This window comes from Lepidochelys olivacea, assembly GCF_965140295.1.
Source record: "Lepidochelys olivacea isolate rLepOli2 genome assembly, chromosome: 3".
NCBI classification, from domain to species: domain Eukaryota; kingdom Metazoa; phylum Chordata; order Testudines; family Cheloniidae; genus Lepidochelys; species Lepidochelys olivacea.
The window spans coordinates 74,633,228-74,657,500 of NC_140413.1; the positions used below are offsets into that span (position 1 = coordinate 74,633,228).

The window sequence follows — 24,273 nt, forward strand, 5'->3', positions numbered from 1 at the left end:
GGTTGGACATTAGGAAAAAATTCCTAACTGTCAGGGTGGTTAAGCACTGGAATAAGTTGCCTAGGGAGGTTGTGGAATCTCCATCTTTGGAGATTTTTAAGAGCAGGTTGGACAAACACCTGTCAGGGATGGTCTAGATAATACTTAGTCCTGCCTTGAGTGCAGAGGGACTGGACTAGATGACCTCTTGAGGTCTCTTCCAGTCCTATGATCCTATGAACTTGAGTTCCACCAGCTCAGGGAGTAAGGAACAGGTTTGCATTATAAATGGAGGGGCTCTGTCTTATACTGCTAGCGCTGCTGCCAAACCACCGCTGTCGTTAGCTGATGGCGTATTGTCAAACAGAGGAGCTTATTTAAAAAAAAGTTTGGTTACTTCAAAAGTAAAATATTTTTATAGAAGCAAGTACAGTTGACGTAAGACTGTACACAAACATTCATGCTAATACCTCCCAGTATCCCTCCCCTACCCCAGCATTCTGCATCTTTCCTTTTTTAATGTGGATGGATTTATTCCTGATAAAAATGAGAGAGCGGCATTTTCAAGCTCCCCCTGATACTTTAGTCAATGAACTTCAGTCCGGGACAGCAACTCCTCTCCTACTATTTGCTTGCCTCTCTTTACCCTCCCTTCCAAAACAGGATGGCAGTCATAGCAGAATTGTACCTTTTCCTGTGGTGGTTTTAATGATGTGATTTGCAGGTTACTCCAAATGTGAAAGGCCCTAACCCCTTGCTCCACTTCACCACTGAAATGAGGTGTTGGGGGTACAATTTCTAGAACAAACTGGCTTTTCTTCAGAGCCATGTTTATTTAGATGCATAATCACAAGAAAAAAGTGTCTGTCCTAATCTCGGGGACCCTTTGACTTCACATTAACAAATGACCACAGAAGAACCAGAAAATGACCAACCACAGAGATCAAATTGACAATCTCCCAGCATTTCCACAAATACCTAATCGTCCCTCCTTCCCTTCACAAAAACCTAGATAAATAGATGAGCCTTGTTGCTTGCCCTGAAGGTTAGGAGACTTGGGTTATTTCCGACAGTTGGAGGTGGAGAATGAATACCAGGGGTCAGGGCTCCTTTTGGAAGCCACCAGCAGCTCCCCGACCAGCAGCTCCCTCTGTTATCTACACGAAAGGAAAACCATTAAAGTCAAAGGGAGCTTTGCTACTGAATCCACAGTGTTGGATCAAGACCTTGTTGCTGTTACCACTGTTCTCTCTAAGCTGTGCGTGTGCGCGTGCACACACAGATCCTAAACCACGCGCACACGGCAAAACACCATGCACACAAAAATTTGCACAGAAGAAATTTGTTGCGCACATGGCCTGTCAAAAATTAGAGGGTACATTGGTTGTCACCTCTTTTTGGTGGTGGAATGACCCTTCCACACTTTGCTTCTGTGAAACTGTAGCATCTGAAGGTCTATCTCCAAAATATTCTTTTTAGGGGTAAAATCTGAGATTGATCAACACACAATCCTGTGAAAATCTAGGGCAAGCCTCTTGTCCCATATCCTAGCAATGTGCATTTGTGCCATCAGCAAGAGCTGTGCCATGGGTAACTTCTCAGGCAGCTGCAAGAGCACATCACCTTTTTATACAAGCTTTACAACCTGTCTCTTGTGTACTCATGTAGTTCACTGGTAAAGGCTGCCTCTTTCTAGCTTGTGAAATCTGCATTTTGTGGGATACCTTTATGTGGGTAGGAAAAAAGTATGGAATTCTATATCTTGTGTGTGTCCAAAATTTAGATCCCCATATTGGCATGAATCTATATATTCCCCCCCACCCCCGTTGGCCTATACATATAACATATGTTATAATTAGAGATTGATTTGTGACATGGTTCACCATAACGCTGTTGTCTGTCTGTTGATGTACCTCCCTTGTAAATATTACAGATTGTGTGATTAGTTTGCTACTAGTTCTCATAAAACAGTCTAATACGACCACTGATTTTTTTAAAGATATCGCCAAATTGTAGATATTTAATGTGTGGCCAGTCCTTGATTGGGCAAAAGGTTTCTTTCCTCCATCTCATTTTGGCTTTTCTGTCAACATTCTGTGTTTGCCTGAACTGTCAATATTTCAGCACATACCCTTAAATATTTGCTACAGTCCTTTTAAGTGTAATAGATGGATTCCCCATCTGAGGCTGCATATACAGAATACAGTAAATAGTGTGAGTATGCCAGTTTGTTTGCAGATTGTTTAAAGAAAAAAGGCTCAACATATGTAATGAGACAACTTCTTCCTTCTGATATGATTAATCAGTATCATTACAATTTGATCTTTGAGTGTACTACAGGATACACAGGAAATTGCTTAGTACATAAGAAATTAATATTGGCTCTGCCTGCTGATGGTTTGTGTTTTTCAGGTAGGAAATGTAGAAGGACATTGCACTTTTAAGGATAACAGAGGAATGAAAGACCCTAAAATAGTGTGAAGAGAGCAGTAGTAAAGTTTGGGTTTTTTTTGTTTGGTTGGTTTTTTTTAATTTTCAGTTGAAGAACCACAATACTAAACTTGCTTGTCATGCAGTACCAAAGCACGATTATAAAAATATTTGATTCCAAAATGTGTTGAGTGGGTCACACTCCCACAGTGAGAAGTTTAGTATCTAAATTTAGTAATTAAGTAGTATCCCTTCATAAGAAGGCTCTCTCTGTACATTCTGGTAACACGCGTTCCCTACATTTTTGTGTGCTTTTTCTAAAACCTTAGGGTTTGGATTTTTCAGAAGTGCCTGAGAGACGTATAAGCATAAATCTCATTGAGTTTCAATAGAGCTTGTGCTCCTAAATCACCTAGGTGCTTCCAAAAATCCCACACAAATTTATATGAGCCTGATCCTGCTCAATAGTGAACAGGTGCATTTGCGGAGTGGGGAAGGGAAAAGGGGAATCACAGCTTGAGAGGGGTGTACAGAACATGCGGCCAGGGTTGTAGGAGCAGCACTGTACATCACACCACATGTGCTCACTTCAGTTTCTGCCTTGACAGAATGGCTGTGGTAAGCACACATAGCTGGAACTACTCTGCTCTGCCATATAATTCTAGCAAATTAGAGTGAAATTAGTGGTAATTGTTCAAAAAAATATAAAAACAATCCATTGAAATGCTCTGTGTGTCGCCGTTTCAGGTTTTGTGAAGGAACAGAATTTGGTTAAGAAAGGGTTAAAGAAGCTACTACTGCTGCTGCAATATACACACCAGTCTCTTTTGGTCTTTTTTAAGTCTTCACATTTCTCTTACCACAGGTTCTCTTCATCTTGTCTAGGATATGAAAATCTCTAGGCTCCTAAGAGCAACTGGCTACGGATATGCATTTCATCTTAAAACAAAGACCAAGGAAAAATAATATGAAAAAGTTATTCAAAGGATTTTGGAAACAGGTGTTCTAAATCTACACTAATTGGATTTCAGTTAATTATTCCTTTTACTTTAGGGAATATAAGAGAGAAATATAGGGGGGAAAACACGAACAACTTCTCTGACATACTAATTGCTCTAATATTATTTAACCTGAGCCAATCTTTTTTTCCAAACAATCAAACTAATACCCTTAAAATGACTATTCTGAAACAAAAATAAGTAATAAGAAAGTGGTTAAAAAGCAGACGTGGACTTTCAAAACCTACCATTACATTTTCAGCTTTACTTATTTCATCTGTTTTTACACTCTATACTTCCAGTTTTTTATTCGCTAATAAAAAAGGAAAGAGTTAAAGTAATGTTTTTATGGGCTGTTTTTGGCTGCCACAATACTAACATGATGGGCTACCCAAACCCACAGGGGCTGGGTGAACTCCTGGATAATTTACCTTTTACAGTAAGGCCCAAGAGTGTAATGTGGATAGAATCAGGAACATATATCTAGAGCTAAGACAGCAGGGGAACGTAAAGGGTAGCAGTTTCATGAAGGATCACGTTTTTCTCTTTTGAACTTCACCCCCATAATCACTGGACTGATTCCAATATTTTATGTTGGAATGTGGTTAAATTTTGTTGCCTTGTACACAAAGCGCTGAGCTGACTTGCCTCTGAATCTGACTCATTCTAAAGTTTAGTTGTTGTTGTTTTTTAAAAGGGCGTGGGGGAGATTGTGCCCACCCAGTACAAACAGTCCTTGTGCCTACATAAAGCTGAGCCTTATGGTTATATTGAGAATTTCCACTGGCAAGGTTTTAGGAAACTGAATATTAATGGAAACTTTCTCGTCAGATATTTATTTGAAAACTTGAGTAAAATCAGGGTTTTTTTGGTTTGGATTGAATCCTGCAGCGTGTGGAAAATTTTGTGCTGATAATTGCAGCCAGTGAAGGGTAAATGTGGATATGTGGCATTTATCCACTTCTCATTTGGGGAATATGGAGTTTAGGTTAGTTTACCCACTTTTTTTTTTAACTGCAACACCACTGATTGCATTAAGATGAGTAGAAGCAAAGAGTGAAACTGACTAGTCTCATTTCATTGTCCAGTCTGAGAGAAATGCAAGCATAATAAATAGTTTAAAATAGATTTTAAAGTTATTTCTATTTTAATAATCCAAGGTGCTACCAATAACACAGGCAAAGACACTTATTTATGATGTGAGTTTTAATTGGATAATTTCCCTTCAAAGAATGCTTTTTTGTACTGATATATTTGAAGTATAAATAAAATGTTTTGCTTTTGAATGGGGATATTGTCGACTGAAATGTAACTTTATTTATACTGCAAGTTTAAGAAGATTTCAAAAAGCCTAATGAAAACCTGGTAGAGGGCAGGGCAGCAGCAACTTACATTCTAGCTACTTATATGTCTGACAATTAACTGTACTTCTCAATTTAAAAAAACGTGGAAAAGGGGGGTTCCAGCATTAAATGGTGCTCATCTATCACTGAGGCGCATACTCTTAGAGAGAAATGCATGCCTGCTACTTATACGTGCATATATTCCATCCCTACAAACCTTGTGTACGTACACAAATATAACACACTCCTACTATGCATTTGCATGCACATACATTCTGGTGTGACAGTGAACTTCTGTAATTTTTTACAGACCCTTGAGGGAAAATATTACTCACAGTATAAACTGATGTTATCTTGTTTTTTTCATTTCTGGAGACATATTCTATACCTGGTGCTTGGTTGGCTGGAATTTTCTTACTATTTCTAATCTTTATTTCTCCAAATGAGGTGAAAAAAGTGATAAGGAAAAGGGCAGGACTTGAACTGTATCAAATTCTTTTTGTATTGTCTGTCTCATCTTACATACCTACCTAACCTATAGAGTTTAGAGAGTTCAAATTCCTGTAATATGTAGGTGCTAATGCTCTCCTGGGGTCCACATGTGTAACTGTGATTGGAAGTTATATATCTCAAGAAATAATTTGGTCCTCTGATACGTGTGACAAATATACAGCTCTTAATATTTTGTTCAATGGGACTCTCTACAATATCAAAATGTGTGAACATGTGTTGGCAAAAAAGTTGCTTTCTCGTGTGAGTATTTGACTCCTGTATGCATCTGCACTCATGCTTTATCTTTGCCGGTGTAACACATAGGGTTTCTTTGTAAATCAAGGTGCATCAAACATTCCTTCTTAGTTAAGCTTAAAAAAAGCAGCTTCAAAATTGCAAGAAGTTTTTTTTTAAATTAAATACATATCATTATTGTGCAGCCATAGAAAAATTATTTCAAAATTCTAGTTGTAATTGACTGTTGTAATTTAGTTTGTTTAAAGGAGTATAAAATATCATCAGGACACTGATAATATACTTTTGGTCATGTTCCTACCTTTACTTTTCCCCCTGCATATCACTTCCAGATTTTCTTTCTCGCTCTATATATCACATTTTTAGTACAATCTTCAAAGTATCTAGGTGCCAATTGATTGCCTTTTAAAAATACTTTTTGAATCAGCTGAATGCTTTTGTTTGCTTGAGATGTGAACACATTTGCTGGACAGATATAGAATAAAAGCTTAGTTGTGATCACTCATACACAGATATGTATTGCTTAGAATCTTATTATACCCAGCCTGTGCTTGTTCAGCCCAATTTACAAGCTCTGTGGGGATATAGATGATTGTATATCTGAGATCAGAATGGGGCCTGTGGGTCTGATTCGAAGCCCATCAAAGAGTTCTATGGATTTTAATGGGCTTTGGATCAGGCTCTAAGTGTCTAATCATGGGTCTGACTCATTTGAGTATGAACAAATTGGGTGGGGGTGAGGGAAGTAATAAAACATTTTAAGTTTGGACAATTGTTTTGAAAGAAAGCATCACCAAAGGACGTTTTGGTGTGATTACATTGTATCTGAATGTCTTTGGTATCATTTTGCACCTATATGAGTTCTTTTATTAACACTTTTTGAATAGAAAAGTTGATGTACTTGCACAAAAATGTATATATACAATATGGACTAAAGAATACAAATCTGAATAGTATGTACATTCTATTTGTGAAATATAGCAGGGAAAAATATTTATGAGCACCATAGGACATGAAGCTCAGTGCAGTCATTTCTAAATGAAAATTATGTGACAGTTCATCTGTATTTAATGCTAACATTGCTTGATCTAGACATAAAGAATTTAGCAGCCATTTATCATAGCATACCGTACTGTTCATTTCCTGATGTACTTGCTTAGGATACATTGGTGTTTTAATCTCAACATGAGCCACGGTCTAATTTTAGATGTTTAATGAAAGGAAAACCCAGAGAGAGACGGATTTTTCACATGGCTATTAGAAGTCTACTCCCACAACTTGAATTGGTTGGTCTTTTTAATACATACTCCCAGAAGCCATTGCTTGGTTCCTGCACCAGATGCAGGTGTTCCCTTGTGCTGTCAGCCAGGAATGATTAATGAGGATTTGCCCCTACTGAAAGCAGTCTTTGGAGCATTGTTCAGGGCATCTGTGGAACTGTCGGGGGAGACAAGGACACAAGTGAACAACCAATTATTTGGCCATCACTGAGGCAGCATGAAAAAGACATCAAATTGGACAGAGGAGCAAAGCTTTTGTTTTCTGATCATATTTTTAGGTGTTAATAATAGAGGAATTTTACCTGCTTTTTTTCCTCCCTTTGGTCAGGCATAGGTCTAAAGCTAAAAAGATTTAAAAAAGAAAGATTGTGGTTCTTTAAAAGTATAAAAGGGAGAAGAACACACACAATTGATTCCTTGGTGGTTGCATGGTGGGTATAAAGATGTTTTGCTCTGCTAAACATTCAGTGGGTAGGAGGATCCTTCATGCAGGGAGCTCCTTAATTGCTGGCCATACAAACAGTTAGGAAGACTGGGACTTTAACAAGTGATAGCACAGGGAAGTGCTGCATTAGGATTCTGAAACAGAAAAAGAGCAAAGCTGGGAAACATTTCCAAGATTTTTTTCAGCATTCAGTATGCTTCCTTCTTTCTATCAGGAAGAAAATACTCTGAAGCCCAGAAGAGGGTGGTGGTGGTTGTTGTTTTTTTTTTGTTTTTTTTTTGTAAAGGGGGTATTCAGACTGCTCCATTCTTATTTGCCAAGACTTGTGATTTTTAAATAATAATCCTAAATCAGCTAAAGAAAACTTTCTATTTCTCGCACAATCCAAATAAGGTTTAGGTTGACACCTTTATTTGTGTAAAATACTTCTTATGTTCCGTCTTCTCAAGCCTGTTGTTTTCAGTATTTTAAAAATTAGTGAATCTATAGAGTGAAAATGAAGTCTTCTAAAAGAAGATAATATTTTATTAGTCGTTAATAACACAAGCAGGATCACAATGTCAACCACTCCACACAAAAAAATCTGCTTTACATTTTTATTGCTTAATACTTTTGTCTCTTTCAAACAAAATGAGTTCAAGTCCCAAAATGATTACAAATATTATTATCAGAAATACTTCTTGGAGGGGGGCTATTAAGCTAGACATAGAGTTAAAGGAGTTAAAAATATCTAAATAATTGTTCCCCAAAAGAAAGTGATATATTTTAGCCACAACATTTTTAGTGTGGTAGAGTCATGGCCTATTTTGCACCTGCAATAAACATGTGAACTACTGCATGTACATGTAAATACCCGTTTCTATGCCCCAAACCATTTTGTACATATTGTGGTGAGTACAGTCTAATATGCATCCTTGCTTGTGCAAAATTAGAGGCTGCAGTTGAAAATTTGCCCCAAGATATCCAGACATGTCAGCTAAGATTCAAACATTTGAAAAGTCTGAATAATCAACTAATTTCTATATCTGCTATTGAAGGATTATTTTTATAGAACCTGCAAAAATGTCAAACAAATACACAGAAAAAAGTATTTAGTTTCAACAATTGGAGGAAAAAAGTGGACTACGAGATCAAGTGAAAAAAAGTGGTAGACTGACATCATAAAGGACAGAATGTGTATGGGTTTTTTTTTTTAAATACTCATCTATCTGAAGCTTTCATGTTTTAGGAACACCATCCAGCATGCTAAAAATGAAACTTTTCCCCAAAAGGAAATCAGAAGCAGCCATATGAAACATCAGGAAAGTATTGTCATTTCTGTAACAGGAATACTCCAATTAACAGCTCTTGAACTGCATACAGTACTGCTTAGACGAGCAAATGTCTCTTTCCTTGTGTGATGGGCATTTGCTCCTCTTCCCCAAAAGCCATCTCTTAGAGCCACTCAGAGGTCAGCCCTGTCCCCTCTTCTATTTGATATCTGTGCTCTTAAATGAGCTTGTTCGAGGTTATGGGTTCACATGCTCTCAATATAGCTATCAGATACACTCAACTCTGTTTCCTTCTTGTCAGGAGCAGGCAATGGCATCATCCAAATGACCCAGTGTCTGAAAGAAATAATTACCTCACTGAAGAACAGTGGGCTCAATTTCAACCCAGGCAAGATGGAGATGAAACTGGTAAGAAAATGGAAGCACTTCAAGGAAATGGCAAAAATGATGGTGGCATCTCTATTGAAGGCATTTGCTCTCTGATTGTCAAGGTGATGCACAGTCTTTCCTAATCCTGGGCTACCAAGTAGCAACAATGGCCAGAAATGCCTTCTTCAGCGAGGCAGAAGACTGCCCCCTTTGCTCGCTGATGTGTACCTTGCCACAGTAATTCATGGCCACGCTGGATTACTGCAAAATGCTCCCTCCCTTTGGGCTGTCTGTGAAGGTTGCATGGAAGCATCAGTTGACAGAATTTGTGACACAAATTAAGGAGAGCATATCTCACCATTTCGGTACCCAGCATTGGCTCTGCCCACAATACTGGAAGTGCTTTGAGGTTGTGGTAATCATTTCAGCTCTTTCAGTCGGCTAGGATGTTGCTGTTTCTGGGGCTTTTTCTCTCTCTACCAGTTTTAGAACACAACAATCTACAGGGACAGGACAGGTAAGCGAGCCCAGGATGGAACTCTGAGGTTTGGAGGGCACAACTTTCTTGATGGAGGCCCTTTTGTGATGGAACTACCTGATGGTAGAGATCAGGCTGAGTTTGAATCTTGCCAAGTACAGGCACAATGCAAGACTCCCCTGTTTGCACAGGCCTTCCTACAGTAAAGGTTGCCAAATGGCCCAATGGCATTCCTTTCCTCTCTGTGTGATCCAGTCCTATTTGGACAATAATTTTTGGTTCTCCTGTTCATATTCGGCCCTTAGATCCTATAACGCATTATAAATTAACAAATACTATGAATAAGGTGTCGTGCAGCATCTTGTTGGTGGTACCTCATTAGCCCCATGAGAAATAGAAATTTAAAACAAAACCATAGACAAATGGATATGGACATACAGTGTGGGATAAAGCTATGTTTGTGCTAGTAGCCAACTAAAGCAGCTATGAATATCAGGTTTGATTTAGTTGTATAAATTGCTTCAATGGTGAATAATAGTATTACAAAACTCATCACTTATAGTGATGAGAACCCCATATCACTTCACAAACATTAGTTCATTATTAAGTCTCACAACACTATAGGAAGTAGTACTATGTTTTTTCTCTGCAAGATGACTTTTCCCCCTCCTTCACCAGATTGATGCTCCCTTCCTTATTATGTTTATGATGGTATTATATATAATTTACTTTGCATACACTTGTGACACACAATTTTGTATTCTAAATCATATTGTGGCTCTTTGATTCTTCTTGTTGAAAAAGGGACTCTGGCTGATAATTGCTGAATGCTTTATAAATAGCATGGCTGGAGAAATGAAATGCTAGAATTTCTAACAACAACAGTCTGCAGCACTGAAAAGAGAAACTTAATTATAACCAGAACCCAAAATATAATATTTGATTTTTTTTAAATAAATATTTTTGTGTAAAACTAGTGTTCATGAAAAATCCTGGTTTAACAGCACTGGAGACCTATGTCTTCCTTTTTTATTTTTAGAGTGGATACTGTACAAGCAGCAGGAGTTTGAACTTATTGACACAGCTGGACTGGGTGGATGAGACAGCTATACCGCTGCCTACCGTGGGAAATTTGAAATGCCTAAGTCTTTCCTTTCGGCAGCCGCCTGGTGCGATTTCTATCCCCTCCCATGTTTTCCTTTCCTCATACAAACATGTACCTGTTTTCTCTCTCCCACTTGGGGAAAAAGGTATCATATAATATTTTTTGGGCTTTTTGTTTTAAATCGGGAAGAGAATATATCTGTGTTGCCAACCTCAATTATTCAAAAATTGGTAGGACCCAAAAATAATGATTCACTTAAAAATCATGAAAAGTTAAGACCCTTAATCTTTTTCTTTGCCTTCTGGTTTTTGAGCCTTCAGGGTCACGTTTCCAAGGTTTTTTCCACAACCATGAAAGCTAGACTCTCTTATGTTTCTTTTTAAAAGTAAGCTGAAATTCTTCTGTAACCACATGACTGCAAGAACTGGGACTTGAAAAAAGACACCCATGAGACTCAGAATATAACAGAACGTTGGCAACACTGCCAGTTTTACTTTAAGTGCATTTAGGTAACAGTGAGGCTCAAAAATTTAAGAGCTGTCTTCACTGCAGCTTGCCTCGGCAGGATTCATATTTGTATTCCTCCTCTCATCTGCATAATGCTACTCTACAGTTATGGCCATTACAGCTGTGGTAGTTATGTCACTGGTGGCCACAACCACAACAACATTTGGACACAGTCCCAAGCACCCTAAAAATCTCCCCAAAGCCTTAGGTTAGGTGGGTCTGCAGGCAAACCAAGCAAAACCTTTAAAGCAGCTCTTGAAATTCACACAAAGAAAAGAAGTACTTGTGGCACCTTAGAGACTAACCAATTTATCTGAGCATAAGCTTTCGTGAGCTACAGCTCAATTCAGCCTCCCATGAGCCATTTGCAAAAGAGGAATGAATTTGTCCTCCTGCTTATGACAGCATAAAGGGACTGTCCAGAAATGCTCCAGAACCATCTTGAGAAAGCGGCCCTGGTGCAGGAACTGAGTAAGACAGCCACAGTCTGGCTTATGAGGCCACCTCCACAAAGTCTGGCATGCGGTATATTCTGGTGGTAAGGCTGGGGAGCCATTCCAGGTATCACTCTGGGCCTAAGGTCCCTGAAAATTGAACTCTTATTCCATAAGTAGTTTCAGCTGCCTCTGCATAATACAACAGGGGCTTTCATAGCAACCCTCCCCCTGACTTTTAGTATCAAAAGCTAAGCCACTTAACAGTACAGTTTCCAATACCACAACAGGTAGGAGGGGCTGCGGGGCTGCAGGGGACTCTGACATGAAATTCTGTGCAATTCTGCTGCCCATAGGCAGCTGGGTTAGTGCTGCTGTTAACCACCTGGATTACTTAAAATATGCTGGGGCCTGTTTTGGGCCCTCTAGGAGCCAATAACTGGGAGGTCACAAAGGCGGTTTAAAGCTGCCTGTGCTCCCTCCCCTCAGAACTGCGAGTTTGGTGCTGCAACTCTGGCAAAATCCCAGCCAATGTGTTTGCCCATATGTATGACAGGTAAGGTATATACCCGCTCATATGTACACACCCACCCACTTATTAAATCCATCTTTCTCCGTCCTTCAATCCCTACTGCAGAAATCCAGCTTCACTTTTTACAAACTTGTTTTGCTATTTTCAGTTTTTAATTCTGGCTCCTTCTGAAGCATCAGGCCTCACTTAGAAGGGGTACCTGCAAGGGCTTCCTTACTCATCGCTTCCTTTCACCAGCCTTCTTTATTCTCGTCTCTAAATCTCCCCTCTGCGCCTTGCATTTCAGTGCAGGATTTGTTCCTTCTCTTCCTTTTCCCACCATTAACACAATCCTGTGTCCTCCCTTGTTTCCCTTCCCTCCTTTTCCATCCACTCCTTCATTTACACATTCCCTTTTTCCATTCACATGCTTTCTCACCCACTCTTGTTTGTCCTCTCTCCATTCATCCTAGAATTGGGCAGGCTGTTTTCTACACCTGAGGAAGCTGAGGCTGATTTATTAATTATTATATTTGATGGGGTACTATGATGTATGATTCACAAGCTGGGAATAAATGCCCCAGGTGGGAATAATGGGATGGTTAAATATCAATCGGATTATCTTTAGTAAGGAGATGGTCTCCTTTAAATTCAGATTTTATTTAACATTCTTTATAATACAAATAACTTACCGAAATAAAAGCACTGATCTCAATCAATAACTGTAACTGAGTTATGTACAATACATTCCATTCCTTACTGATAGGTAAAGCTTCACCTTCTACATTTTAGGTGTTAGAATTGTGAAATGTGCGTGATCTGTTAAACTTGATAGATTATGTGTGTTTCAGTATAAAAGTCTTACCCCCTCCTAGATTGCCTTTCATAAGGCCACATTAATGGTAAAGGGTATCACAACACATGTTGTGTCTGTTTCTTCCAGTGCAGACTCTACTTATCATGTAATCCTTATTTAAAAGCTGATTTTAGTGTGTTTTAGAAGACTGGAAAATGCAGACAACATGCCACATTCAGATTAGATGCTAACAAGCAGTATTCAGCACATTTTGGAAAAGCAAGAGGAAAAGTAGTCCATCAGGGGAAAAAAAAATAGACTCAGCATGCATCCTGGTGCATAGATGCAGGAATATCCCAATATGTCTTTGTTTAGGGATTAGTGGGATAAATAAAATACAAAATCACCACTCTTTAAACAACCATAGTGCGCCTATCACTGAGTACCTCCTTATCTTAACCACAGGTCTCTAATAATGATATAATGACTGAAGCTGAGTCTCCAAATAATACATATTCAGTTTGTTTTATATATTTATCAGAGATCTTCTCTTGTGTCCTGTGAGACCTTTAGTGTCAAAAATATTTGGGAGAGTAGTTTGTGAGTTTTGTATTACCGCACATCACCAAGCAGCCAATAGAAGTAAAAGGACACTTCCTCAAACGACTTATAAAATCCAGTTCATTTGAAAATATCCAAACCTACTTTCCAGCTCTCATGTGGGAGTGTGTGAACTTGCTTTGCCTAATTTCAAATCCATTTGAACTTAGTGGTTTTGAAAATTTAACAGAAATTGTTCTTGAGTTTGCATTTCACTCAGCAGGGACTGAAAAGAAGGAGCAGAGTGGGGGCACAGAGAAAACATCCAATGCAAAAACAGTGTCAAAAAGAAACAGAGGGGAAAAATATATGCAGTCAGGGCCAGATTTATACCTTACGCTCCTCTAGGCACAGTATTTTCAGCGCCCTCTTGCCTACAGCTGACCTTCACGTTGCACACAGTTTTAGACAGGTATGGCGTGCCTAGGCACATGCCTAGTGTGCCTAATTGGAAATCTGGCCCTGGATGCAGTATGCAATAAGTATATACCATATGCAAAATACCTACTTCTGCCTCAATACCCATTATATTTCATAGCACAGAGGTTTCCCTTTAGCTAGAAAATCATGTTTGTTTGTTTCTCTTTTAATTTAATCACCCATGGAATGAAAAAATAGGGGATTAATTTACAGAAGAAAATTACTCATACAGCTGCATTAGTTACATGAGCCCAAAGATTAACTTGAGAGGGTCACAGAACTTTGAGCTACATGAAGATCATCTAGCCCTAGTACATAATGTAACTGCGGTGGATACCATGTTCACTAAATAATTTATGCTGATAATTTGTGTCTTCATCTAACACCTTCCCCCTGCATCCTGAAACATCATCTGAGTTGTGAAGAGTCATCACTTCTTAGTCTGAAATTAATGGCCCTGCATTGTTCATGGTAGGTAGAGGGGGTTAAAATTAATTCTAATCTTGTAAAATTTGTTGGTTTTAGGGAGCATTCAGTATCCTGATGCTTGAGAGACTTTGAGTGTCCGAGAAGTAGAAGGAGATCTCATTGTAAAGAGAGTTATCTACAACATCATTGTTAAGCACTTTGGGGTATGAATAAAATCATGATCCTGCTCCTGTAACTGGCCATCTTAGCAGACAGGCATTATGACTTATCAGTATGTGGCTTTCCAACATATTATTCCAAAAGTAAAAACACTTAATGTTGCAACAGGACATATGAGTGACATGAAGTGATCCACTTTGTTACCTTACCGTCTGCTAGCTAAATCTATCTAGCTCTCAGTTCAATCACGTCCACTTAGAGGTCAAGTTCATTTACCCTGCCAGATGATCTAGTTCAAATTCTGCTGTTGCTATCACAGATTGAAGGTCAAATCTTTTATCTGTTTTACCCAAACTAAGATGGACACTATTCCTTGCTATAAGTCTTTGGTGGGAGACTATAAGTCTCATTATAGTATCCCATGATTTAGCTGCATCTCTCTCCACAGATATTAGTGATACTGAGACAATTCGTTATTCTTTTTGGTATGTTTGTATTGAAGTTCAAATATCTTCACTTAAGAAATGGTAACACTCTCCCTTACAGCCTTAGGGCCAAATTCCACCTTCATGTCCACAACTGTAACTGGGAGTAGAATTGGGTCCCAAATGAACTTCAGACCTAATGTGTGCGTTCAGGTATATTCAGTTTGTCATCCTGGCTGTCACCTCTGCAGCATGCTTCAGCACAGATTTCTGGCCAAGTTTTAGTTACTTTTCACTAGAATTGGTTGGGAACTTTTCAACACAATATTTTTGTAACAGCAAAAGCCAAAACGGAAACTCTTTTGCAGAAGCGTATTGGTTTTGACAAAACCTTCATCTGTGAGGAATTTCTGGTCAGAGAGAGAGACCAACCCCAGGATAGCCAATGGCCCAGTGGGTACGGTGCGCTACCCAAGCATTACCCTCACATTAAGGGCATGACCGTACTTAAGAGAGTGACCTTATAGCCCAATGGTTGGTGAACTCAAACGGGATGTGGGAGACCTAGGTTCAAGTTTCTGCTCTGCCTGAGTCTCTCTCTGGCTCAATGAATATTTAATTATTTATACAAAAGGGAACAGCTTCAAGAGGAGAGAGACTGACTCTGTAGCACAGTGAGTAGGGCACTTGCTGGGGATACAAGAGATCCAGTTTCAGCTCCCTGGTTTGAATCAGGCAGAGCAGTGACTTGAAAAATAGATTCCCACAGCCTCTGGGGGTACCCTAACCTTGGGGTGGGTTTTTTGTGGGAAAAATATCCAAAGGTGTAGGTTTTGTCATGGTGTAGAAATTCTTGATTTCTGGCCAGTCCTTCTTTCCACCAGTCTGCTAGCGCAAAGTGGGCACATACCTGGTCGATCCTGCTGTCTGTGGGTTCCCCTTGTGACAGGACTATTTCTTGGTAGTATAGAGCTGCAAAAGCACTGCCACCCTTCTTGGCCCATGGCAGAAGGTGCCTGGCTGGGATATTTGTTGCATCCAGCTGATCTCCAGCTATCATAACAGATTCTGGAGTTAGGGGGGCCACCATGAATAGCTGCTCTATTTTCTGCTGAGGACTGAGTGGGTGCCAAGCAGCCACAGGGAGTGGAAAGTGATTTAAAGCCATACTTTCCCCCTCCTTTGTGCTGCATCAAGCACAGCTCAGCCAGACCAGGCAATGTGGTCCTCTAATTTTATTTTATTAAAGGTTTTAATTAAATTTAATTTTAGAGGTTTTACCAACCCTCAGCTTTCTTAATTGACCTTGGCTTTCCAAGACTGATGTAATTTGGGAGCACAGCTTCAACCGTTGCTGAAATCCATAGCCAAATCTTTATTGTGGTTGCTGTAATTCCCTCTATGGCCTCCTCAAGTCTTAGCTCCCCAATCTGCAGATTCTGAGTCCCTTGGTCCAATAGCTGCATTGGCTTCCTTTTCTGTTCTTGGTGCTCTCCAAATTCCCCCCAGCAGCAGTGACCGCACTGGCAATGCAGGGATTACAATTTCCCTGAGAGCTGCTGCTTCAGACACAAGGGAATGAGCAGCGGGGACGTGCGTGTGGCTGCCAATACAGCAGCTTTAACTCCTTTAATACAAAGGAGCTCCTTTCTGCATTTGTTTCTTTCTAGTGTCATGTTTTTTGGGGAGAATCAGGATAGTGTGAGTTATCTAAAGACCTGCAACAGTAGTGCTCACTTTACACACACGCAAACTATCTCTGTTCCACTCTATACCGCTTTTAATTCTCCTCAGCCCTCCATGCCATTGTGGCCAGTGTTGGCAAAAGAGCTTGCTTTGCTGCTTCTGCTATCTAGAACAACCATCATATTATATTGTTATGGCAGGAGTCCTGAGATGGTGTTGTTACACATCGTCTAACAAGTTCTTTTACTTAGTATGTGAGTCTTTGAAGAAATGCATGTGGTGTTAGTTTGATGATGTAATTTCTTCTTGGGGGAATGGTGGGAAGCAGAAAGGGAGTTTGCTCTCTGCTTTAATCTTTCCAACTAGTCCATTTTGGGGGCAGAGTTGATCCCTAGAAACTGGGCACTGGGTTTGCCTGAGATCCCTGAATGCTGTTGTGACCATCTCCGTTCGAGGACTAGTGCCTCCAATACAAGTTGCAGTAAGAATATACCCAGGTTCCACACTGACTGCTTCAATGGGGGACTGACTTGCCAGGCCCCAATCTATGCTGCTTCTTGGCAGAGGAGTGACAACACACATCACCTCATCACCTCTTCTTCTTTTTTATTTTCAAATTGAATCTCATAATTGATCTTTCCTCCCTTGACTTCATCCGTAACTTTCTCTCTAACTTTACTATTATTTTTCTCTGTTATTATTTAACTCTATAAAACATTGTGGAGTGCAGGATGAAAGATGTTCATTGTTTTATATTACAGTTTCTTAGCTCTTGCAATAGCAATGCAGCCATGATTTCACTTTTTTGTGATCCAGAACCTCAGTTACATTTCATGATTAAAATGACACAAGCTGATGCCATAGTACGATCTAATTACTTTTGTCATTTTAAAATTCAAACTGACATTGCTTGAGCGACTTTGCTTAGATAAGTACTACTGGATAGGCAATGATTATTTTGTGAATTTGTGTTAAGGTCTTTAGGATAATATATTTCTGAAAAAATACAGGTTTACTCAATAGCTGTGGTCGTGCAATTATCTAAAAACAGGGGTTCTCAAACTTTTTTCATAGCATGGACTGACTACATCTTAACCAAGATTGTCTTGTGGGCCATTTGCTCGTCTAGTCACAATCTGACATCCCTGGGGCAACTGCAGCAGTTGCTTAGACGAAAATGTAATATGAGGAAAGTAGTGTTGCCAATGCCAAATGTTCAATGATCATGAGTCAGTTACACCTGGACCTCGACACTTTTAAGAATAAACCCATTTTAGATACTTTTTTTGTCTTCTGATTTTTTTTGAGCCTTCAGATAATATTTTCCAGCTTTTCCCCCTAACTATGAGAGCTAGAAACCTTTTTTAAATTCTATTTTTAAAAATTCCCATAAAATCATTTGATTCCAGCTGCTGGAGCTTTAAGCGAAACACCAAATATCCCAAGACTTGTGGGAAACTCACAAGAGACAAAGAGAAACACTCTGAAATGAATATATTTTTAGATTATTTTAATGCAATTTGCCAGCTGTTAACAAAGAGGGGAGCTAGCTTTATTCATCCAGCCAGCTGTGCATGGGCCACCAGTGGTTCATAGCCCACAGTTGTAGAACCGATAGTCCAAAACTAAAATAAAGAAAATATATCTAGAGGAGGATTATATGTGCTCAGTCATACTATGGCAGCCAGTCAAAATACATTTTACACAGTAGTGGGTTATTAATAAATATTTTACCCTATAATTCCTAAAACCCTGTGAATATAAACGATCTGCTGTAGCAGAGCTATCTGGGATGCTTTTATGGTACATGACCACGTTATTCTTTACTCTAACCATGGCTCTCAATAATTTATTTTCTTATTCACTTTGGCTCTGATCTTGCTAACCTTTTCCCATCAATAATAAACTTAAGCACCTGCGGAAGCGTTCGCTGTGTCAGTGACTCGATATTCCAGAACAGCATTCTTTTAAATATTATTCTCTGGGTAACTGGAAAAATTCTTATTAGTAGGCATAAGCCACTTTTTATATGAGCCTCATATTTATAGGATAGAATTCTTATATTTTGGTATGGGCTGAACTTATTAATGAGACAGATACGCTGTGACTGAGGAGTATCTGACATTCTGAGGGGTGGATTGGAGTTAGAATTCAGGTTTGTAGGTATCTGAGGTTTTTTTCAGTTGCTTGTGTTGCATCATTTTGTCTCTCTTGTTTCTTTGAATTGCTTTTAAAAAATGTTAATATTGCTACTTTATGATTTTGAATCATGATTTAAAAAAATTAAAATATGGAAAAAATGCAATTCAAGCTCTAGTGGCTCAGCCTGTTTTATATGCTTCTTCAGTGATGCTAAGGTAGTAACGGTTTACCTACTATTGTAGGAGAAAAGAGTTAGGCTTGTGGGAAATGGGAGGAGTCTTAGCTCTGTTACAGACATCTTGTATGACCTTGGCCAAATTGCTGAAACTCTCTTGGTGAAATCCTGGCTCCACTGAAGTCAGTGGGAGTTTTGCCATTGATTTCATTGGGGCCAGGATATCCTGCTTTATCCCTCAGTTTTCAGCAGAAAGGTAGATAATACTTACCTCTCTCTCAAGGCTTTTGTGAAGCTAAATTAGTAGTGTACGTTGGGATCCTTAGAGGTGCAATAGAAACTGAAAGTATTATTTATTTATTTATGTGTTATGTAATTGGAAGCTAGCAAGGTATAACAGCATTGATAAAAGAAATCCATATTGCATTGTCACTTCTGCACAATTGCAAACCTTTTCTTCTCCTTCTCCTCAAGAGTGTTGTAATCGATGAAAAACATGGGCTAATCATAATGCTATCAAGCCAATTTAGTTGCCGCTGTGGCACCACATGAGTTCGTAACAGCCATTTTTGCTAGCTATGTGTTCACAAATATTTTGTTATAAAACCTTTTATCACAAAGCAAACTTTACATACTGTGCTTATAGAAATAAACTTCCCACACACTGTTAGGAACATAGGACTTAGGACTGGAAGGGACATCTTGGGTCATTCAGTGCAGTCCCCTGCTATCACAGGCAACCCCATTGTAGCATTCATAATGGCCATTCATAAATTTATCAAGCACCATCTTAAAACTAGTTACGTTGTTTGTCCCCACTGCTCCTGTCAAATGCTTCACTGCAGTTTAGGTAGATTAGAAATGCCTCATGTCCTTGTTGTACAGTTGCCTCTGGGGTGAAAAGCAGCAGTTTAACAGTGTACAGAGAAGTTACAAGCAACAGCCTTGATTCAGAGGAGGGTCATTTTTTGCACATTTATTTGGTTTCCTTTAGTAGCAATTTTAAAATCCAGACATGCCAGTGGCTGGGTGGCATCATGGTAGAGTGGTTTGGGACAGAAGTAGAAATTAGGAGGTTTGGGTTCTATTCCTGGTTCTGTCACTGGCTTGCTTTGCTACATTGATTAAATAATTTAATTGCTCTGTGCTTCAGTTTTCCCATTTGAAAAATGGAGCTAATGTTGTTTACCTTGTTTTGTTACCTTTAATATTCAGAAATTCACTATTCCCTCTACTCTTCATTTCCAGCCATCTTGGTCTGAGACCTTTTGTTATCCTTGAGAGGTGATGAGAATTTGCTTATGCAGCCTCATCTACCTTCTAAATCTGTTACTCAAACCTTGACCTCCAAATCCAGCCTCATTCACTTAAGAAATTACAGTCAGGGCCTGACTTTTAAAATTCCTTCCATATATAAAATTCGTATTAACTTCAGAGCAAATTTTGGTTGTGTAAAGACCACAGAATTGGGCTATCACTCTACAGTATGAAGCTGTTCAGCAGCAAGGATAATTTGGGAGAAGTTACACTTTCTGTTTATCCCAGTGTCAATGTAGGAAAATAATAGGGGAAATGTTTGCCACTTCCTTCCATAAGAAGGTCACCAATTCATAGGTTTTGTTTCACATCTCAAACATACATATGTGTTTTGTCATATTTTCCAATATTTCACTGCTTCACAGCAGGCTGTGGTACTTATGTAAAACGTGGTCCACTATGGTGATGCCATAATTGTTCATAGGTAAAAAGTTGATTCAGCTGAAAAGATGCCTTGCAAGGATCAAATTTTGCTCAAATATTAATGTATATATTTGCTTTGAGATTTTTTTTAAAATGTCCCTGTCGCACAAGACCCAGGCTAACTCCTATTAAATTCAGTGGATCTAAATGCATGAGCCTCTACTGCCTGAGCTAAAGGACCTGGAGGACAAGGCGGGGGAGGTAATATCTTTTTTTTTTTTTTTTGGATCAACTTCTGTTGGTGAAACAAGCTTCTGAGGTACACAGAGCTCTTCTTCAGGTCTGGGAAACTTAATCAGAGTGTAATAGCTAAATACACAATCAAACAGATAGTTTAGTATAAGTAGTTCACACATATTCTAAGTGACCATTCAAGTTGAAGTGGCCATTAACACCCCTGTAGTCATTGAACAAAAAGGGGGGTTAGTGGGTTACAGATCATTGTAATAAACCATAAATCCAGTGTCTTTATTAAGACTATAATTTTTAGTGTGTAGCAAAGTTACGAATTTAAGCTTCCACGCTTGTCTTTTGAAAGTGTTGTACAAGTTTCCTTTGAGGATGAGGACTGATTAGAGTGATCGCTTTGTGAAAAGTGTTCACCTACAGGTGATACGGTGTTTTTGTCTTTTATCATTTTCAAGAGAAAGTGTAGCGGTTGTCCCGTTTCACTCACATAGTTGTTACCGGGGCACTTCATGCACTAGATGAGGTACAACACATGCTGAGATAGGCACGTGCAGGACCCATGGATATTGATAGATGTGTTGTGGGCCGGGGGGGCGGTGTTGATCATTGTAGCAGTAGAGAATTGGCTACGGGTTTTGCATCTTTGTTGTGGCAGGGTGTGGTGCCGTGTTAAGTTGGTGTGTCCTGATTTGTGGGGAGCTTGTCTCTGATGATGAGCTTGGACAGCTTGCAGGGTTGTTTGAAGGCCAGAAGTAGGGGGTCAGGAAAGATTTCCTTCAGGAGGAGGTCCTCATCGAGCATGGATAGTAGTTGTTTGATGATACCCCATATGGGTTCCAGTGTGGGTGGTATGTGAAAACTAGGGGTGTGTGATCAGCGGGGATTTTATTTCTGTATTGAAGCAGGTTTTCTGGAGATGTTTGGGTAGCCTGTTCCATGATGTGATCTACTTCTCTGGTGGAGAGTCCTTGTTGGGTGAAGGTGGTTTTGAGAGTGGTAAGGTATATATTTTGGACTTTCTCCTTGGAGCATATTCTGTGGTATCTGAATGCCTGGCTGTAGATAACAGATTTCTTGATGTGTTTGGGGTGGTTACTGGATATATGAAGGTAGATGTGGTGATCCATGGGTTTCTTGTATATAGTTGTCTGTAGGTTTCCATTGTTGAAACTGATCATGGTGTCCAGGAAAGTGATGCTGGTGTGGGAATGTTCTGGAGAGAGTTTAATGGACAGGCGTGCTGATTGAAGTTGTGGTGGAAATCTATGAGAGAGTTTAAGTTGTCTGTTCAGAGGATGAAAATATAATTGATGTATCTCAGATATATCTCTGGTTTTGTGGTGCATTTGTCCAGAATTCATAACTTTGCTACACACTGAAAATTATGATCTTAATAAAGACACTGGATTTATGGCTTATTACAACAATCTGTAACCCCCTAATTCCCCTTTTTGTCCTATGACTGCAGGGCTGTTAATGGTCACTTCACCTCGAATGGTTCCTTAGAATATGTGTTAATGACTTATGCTAAACTATCTGTTCAATCTTGTATTTAGCTGTGATACACTTAGTACCTTTCCCAGACTTAAAGAGCTCGTGTAGCTTGAAAGCTTGTCTCTCTCACCAACAGAAGTTGGTCCAATTAAAGATCTTGCCTCACCCACCTTCTCTCTCTAATATCCTGGGACCAACATGGCTATAACAACTCTGCATGCACTGAAGGACCTGGTCTGTTAGCTTAGAGGCAAACTTATTGATGTGGTCTAGAGGCAACAAATATCTACATTGGTATTAAAGTGGGTTACATGCCCATTGCTTGCCCACACTGCACCCCTCCCTTGAAGCCTCACACTGTGGTAACCACACTTGAGTCATTTTGCCCTAGATAGGTAGTCAGGGTTGCCACTGAGAGATAAATGGCATCACCTCCCATAGGGGTTGGGGGAGCTGCTTTTGCAGCACTTCCACTTGTTGCTGGCATATGAAGAAAGAAACATAACTCAAATTCCTTTAAGAAACTGTACCTCATCTCGATTAGACAATAAAAAAGAGGCCACTTACATCTAGCAGTAGCTAGGGCTTTCAGTTAAGTAAGGCGGTTTCAAATTGCTGAGATGTGAGCATAAGTAATAAAGTTGTACTGATGTTAGTGAACATTTGGTCTAAGTCAGGACTTTCTATCTTGGGCAAAGCTGGGAAGTTTCACTTACTGGGAATAAAACTGGATGACTCAACAAAGATCCCAAAGGTTTGTCATCTTTGGAAATGTATTAGAGAACACATATATTTGGGGTGAGGGGGAGGAGCGTGTGCACCTGTGTATGTTATACAGTGATATCAAATAAATAGCAATTTAAGACATGACTGGCCAAAGAGGTTGTACCAGGGATGGATTTGGGCACATGTCATGAAATTTAAATCTGGACACAGTAGGATTCCCTCCAGAGTTAGTTTGCTGACTGGAGATGATATTTTGGCAGAATTGTTTGTTGTCCATCAGTTGATTTTCTGCAGTTAGACCTCAATCCAGTAATGCATTGCAGCTTGTGTTTACATGTCTGAGAGCTATGTCTTTCATCTCACACGCAGGTGAGGAGAGCAGCTACTCTAAAAGGCTGGTCCTCTGCCGCCCCTAAAGGTGGGTGTGGATTTGGTATGCAGGGGCAATACGTCCTTTCCCCCAACATGCTGCCCAGTGCAGATAAACTGGTGCAAAGGGTAATTTAATCTGTTCTACAGACCAATAGCAGATTACTTCCCTTCCGAAGAGCCAGGAAATGAATTGTGACTCTGAATTCTGAAGTTTGCTATTCGCTGCCCCTTACTCAGGGCAGGTTGTTAACTGAATTAGAAACCCAATCTGAAATGTAGTCTTTAGAATAGGAAGTGAATTTAAAATGGCCAGAGGGCAACACTACAAAGCACTTCTAAAAAGCAGCAGTATTCAAGGGGAAAAAAGGAAAGTTTTAATAATTATTTTCTTTAACCCTTCCCTTTTCCATTTTCATCTTTTACTTTCTTTCTCTCCTTCTCCCTGTACTCCCATTACTTTCTCTCTTTTCCCTCACTGGCCACTACCCCTCTCCTGTAATAAACTTTAACCAAAAAACAGCCTGGACATGTCTCAAGTACAGCTGAGTACCACTGGGTTGCAGTTTCTCTTCTACTGTGGTGGAGCTTCAAATGGAAGCTGTAGCTTCCCCATTCAGCCAGGCTGTGGCACTCAGCAGTGCGTAAGCAGCAGCTAAGGATGCTTTCTAGTTAAAAGAAAAGGAGTACTTGTGGCACCTTAGAGACTAACCAATTTATTTGAGCATGAGCTTTCGTGAGCTACAGTTCACTTCATCGGATGCATACTGTGGAAACTGCAGCAGACTTTATTTATGCACAGAGAATATGAAAAAATACCTCCTCCCACCCCACTGTCCTGCTGGTAATAGCTTATCTAAAGTGATCATCAAGGTGGGCCATTTCCAGCACAAATCCAGGTTCTCTCACCCTCCGCGCGCGCCTCCCACCCCCACAAACTCACTCTCCTGCTGGTAATAGCCCATCCAAAGTGACAACTCTCTTCACAATGTGTATGATAATCAAGGTGGGCCATTTCCTGCACAA

The 24,273-nt window shown here is 39.6% G+C and overlaps 1 long non-coding RNA gene across 1 annotated transcript in view; it reads left to right on the top strand.

The window, feature by feature from the left end:
- LOC311518585 overlaps positions 1 to 9,830 on the top strand; it is a 188,601-nt gene extending 178,771 nt beyond the window's left edge. The window contains exon 4 of the long non-coding RNA XR_014711037.1: positions 8,795 to 9,830. This is a non-coding gene — a long non-coding RNA (uncharacterized lncRNA). The remainder of the gene's footprint in view (positions 1 to 8,794) is intronic.
- Positions 9,831 to 24,273: the final 14,443 nt, after the last annotated feature.